Genomic DNA, 4,187 nt, shown 5'->3' with positions numbered 1-4,187 from the left:
AGATTCAAAGGTCAATACTCACATTCATTTTCTGAAATCAAATTTCTATACTCCAGATATGAAATTCAAACAGTCTGGTACGCAAACAATATAAAATTGTTAATCACTAAGATTTATATATTTGTGCCACAACTCAGTAGTTGTTGATCACGCAATCCAAAATAAACATTCCGCACTCAGTAGCGAGTCAGTAAATGCGATACATTTAGCAAGTAGGCTTATTTGGAATGGGGGTTCGGGGGGGAAGAGAGATATTTCACGTTCCTGTGCAATTGATTACAGATGAGCCCAGGCCCTTACTACGCAGGCCTGTCTGAAGAATGCTCAGGTTGTTTGTTCACATTTAAATGTACCCAGGCCAGTCAACCTCTATCCTCAAGTATAGAATGACCTGAAAGTAGAGAGGGCTAGTTCTGCATGTGACATTTTGAACACCTATCTAGTTACCCAGTATGTTTGTAGGGTCAACACCAACTTTCCTCCTTTGAAGTTCAGTGCTATAAACACCACATAGGTGAGGTTGTCAATACCTCACTGTAACACCACGTAGGAAATCAAGGCTGAATGGATATAATGTAGGAGTTCAAATCTGACCCCTACACTACGCTGATGATCACAAAAGCAAGATGTCCGGTATTTTAAGGAGAAGCAGCAAAAAGACCTCACATGGCTGCGGGTGCAATCTATCCAAAGTGGTGAATAAGGTATTGTAGGAGCCTGGCTTAGTATATGGTGCACTCTTATTTAAGTGAAGCACTTTGCACTAATCCAAGCAACCCTTATGGTGATTTTAGTGGTCTTCACCAACTAAAGAAGGCTCTCTAAGTGGTAGCTGTGGAGAGCAGCCTTCAGGCTTATCCAGAAGGAGTGTCAAGCAGATTGTATTACCAGATCTAATCATGTAGTGTAGGTTAAACAAAAAAGGACCAAACAGTGTATATATAAAAATAAGTGATTATTACACAACACTCACTAACACATTGGTATATCTTCTACCCGCAGATATAAACACGATACACAATAATACTTTAATTGTAAACCGGCAAGTAAGTACAAAATACAGTGGTCTCTAGGGGCAGACCAAACCATATACTAAAAAAATGGAATGTGAACTACGCCCGAAGTCGAGACTTGGACCAGGAGACTCAGAGGAGCTGGGGACACAGGGAAGCACCAGTACCCAGAAAGCCCAGAGAGGCTGTGTGCAGAGTGGAACCACTGCCGCATACTCAACAGAAGTCAACAGTAAAGTCAAAGTTGCAGTTTTGTAGGCAGAGTCTTTGCATTGGACCCTGAAGAAACCCTGTGGAAGACAGCAGTCTAGAGTCAAGATGAAGGCCAACGGTGCAGAGGATGCAGTGAGGACGCTGATCTTGGCAGGAAAAGAGGCTGGAGCTTCTTGTAGCCCGAAGATCTCTGGAGTGCAGAGCCAACAAGCCTTGGCAGCAGCAAATCAATGTGGTGCACAGGGTTTGGTCCCAGCGGTTCTGACAAGGGATACTGGCCTCAAAAGTGCAGGGAGGACAGGTTCGGCCTTGGGGGAGTTGTGGGAACCACCACCTGTATTGCTGAGCCTTTCAAAGTCTCTGGGACGTCTGGCACAGCAGACCAGTCCACTTTGTTGCGATGCCTGAAGATGCATGGGAGTGACTCCTTCACTCCAAGGGAGATTACTTTTAGTGTTCTTGATGCCCACAAGTGTGTTGAAGATCCTGAAAGAAGCACAGACAAAGAAAGACTTGCAGAACTGAGATACCAGGAGCAGCAGGAGTCTTTTGTGATACAGTCTCGGTTTCAAGCAAAAACCAAGTGTCCAGACTGTCAAAGAGTGACGTGGTTTCAGGCTTGAGCCTTGTCCCATGACGAATCTGAGATCTTACCCACAGGCAAGCCCTTAAATACTCTAGGAAAGAGATTAGATGATTCAGGGGTCACTCCCAGAAGAGGGGCAGGATAGAGGGGAAAACACGCCCTTTTCCTTCGTCCAGTTTTGCACCAAAGCGCGAGCCAAGGGCTCCCTGGACTGGCTCAAACTGGAGAATGCAAGGAGGGAACTAAATGTGCCCATTAAAGCAGACTGAAGGCGCTAGCAAGTGCCCCCACCCCAGCCCAATCCTGTCTGGGAGGTGGTCATATCTCCCTGTGACAGGAAACCTATTGTTCTACCTTCCCCCGCTTGAGCTCAGCTCAGCAGCAGAAGGGTAGAATTGTGTCTGGGGTCTGCAGCAGCACTAGCTTGCTGTCAGGAACCTGGAAGGCTGTTACCGGGAGTACTGGGGGCTTCCCGGAGGAGCCCCCAGTGCATGGAATCATACCTTCAACACTGGTAATGGCAATTGTAGAGATACAGAAATAATTACCATAGTCAATTTAGGGAGGAAGCACAGTTTCTGGGTTCCTGATTAGCATGATCCCAGTCAGACTAGTAAAAACATATATACTGAAACCAGCAAAAAGTGGGGGCAACCATGCTAGGAGGATCCTCCCTGCCTACAGGTATCAACACAATAGCAGCAGACCTGAACCTTCCTTTCACTAAAAATACATTTGAGGGGGGTGTGGAGGTGATGCAAAAGATCGGCTGCATGAATGGCATAACTGGAGCCCATCAGTATACTATGCAGTATGTTGCTGTCATGTTAGGTTAGGCCACTGTCAGAAGTGCATGAGTAATTTTAGGATGCCCACTTGTGAGCCTTCGATCTGCTATGCATCTAATTCTTTAAGAGGTTTAACATAGTTTTACACTTAATGGTGGATTATATTTATGTGCATGATTTCCTTATGGTCAGAAGTAGTGTAATGCGTAGTTACTTATGGCTTTATGGAACAAAATTTGGTATTGCAACATTTCAGGTTTGTTTTCTGCTTAGTTATACAAAATCTGTGAGTATTATATAATTGCATATGGACTAAAGTTACAGTACTGAAAGTGAAGCTTCTGAATTTATCAGACTGTTGGCACTGCGAAAACCCTTATTAAAATTACTACTTGAGTTTTTAAATAAAGTGTGCAAAATAAACGGTGAAATGTTTGATAATTCAGATAATATTTTATGTAAATTATTTGTAAATCAGATGTATTGACCCATAATGTAATTTATTTTATGACTAACTACTAAAAATACCACCTCCAACTGGAAAAAAGGGAACTACTCTATATTTACGCTTGGTGGGATTGCATTTGTGTTTTTATGGAGGGAAAAACATCTTTCTTTTTGCACACTTAAAAGCGTATTATCTTATCCACTATATTGGAATTATGGTGATGTTTATGTTCCTTCTAGGTCTACCGTTTTATACCTAATCTTATAATATAGGTTACATTTATATTACTGTATTTGGTATGTAATATTTGTTATAAATATTCTTCACTGGATATTTGAATCCAATACTTCCCGAACACCTGGAAAAAAATATCTATTCTCCATCTACTAAAGAATCGTAGTCTGGACTGCCAAGATGTTAACAGTTACCGGCCTATTTCACGGCTCCCTCTGCCCTCTAAGATCATCGAAAAAGCCATAAATACTCAACTTACTAAATTCTTGGAGGACAACAAGTTATTGGATTGTGCCCAGTATGGCTTTAGAAGTCAACATGGGACTGAGCTGGCACTGATAAATATATCGGAGGAAGTTAGAGAGGATCTGGACAAAGGGGGGGAAGGCAGCGCTGATCCTCTTGGACCTCTCTGCGGCCTTCAATACGGTTGATTACAGCCGGCTTGCTGATCGCCTTTTCTCTTTGGGAGTTAGAGGCAAGGCGCTGGCCCTGCTAAAATCCTTTCTTTCGTACAGATAACAGAGGGTGGAGCTTGAAGGACACAGCTCGTCTTGGTTCACCTTGCCCTGTGGAGTTCCACAGGGCTCCTCACTGAGTCCAACACTTTTTAATCTATGTTACTCCCCTCTATCCGCTCATAAAGTCCTTTGGTTTTAAAATGGTGTCCTATGCCGATAACACACAAATTGTAACACGGACAACGCACCAAGATTTCAAGAATGTATGTGCAAGGTTGGGCAGTGGATGACCCAAAACCACCTCAAACTGAACGCAGGAAAAACGGAGGTACTCCTCTTTGGAAGGGACACCTCCTTCTGGGGTCCCATTTGGTGGCCACAGGAAATAGGCAGAATTCCTACCCCAACCAACAAAGTGAAAAAAGTTGGAGTCATTTTTGATTC

Source organism: Lissotriton vulgaris, chromosome 1_1, assembly GCF_964263255.1.
Source record: "Lissotriton vulgaris chromosome 1_1, aLisVul1.2, whole genome shotgun sequence".
NCBI classification, from domain to species: domain Eukaryota; kingdom Metazoa; phylum Chordata; class Amphibia; order Caudata; family Salamandridae; genus Lissotriton; species Lissotriton vulgaris.
Note: the sequence above shows the minus strand (reverse complement) of the source record.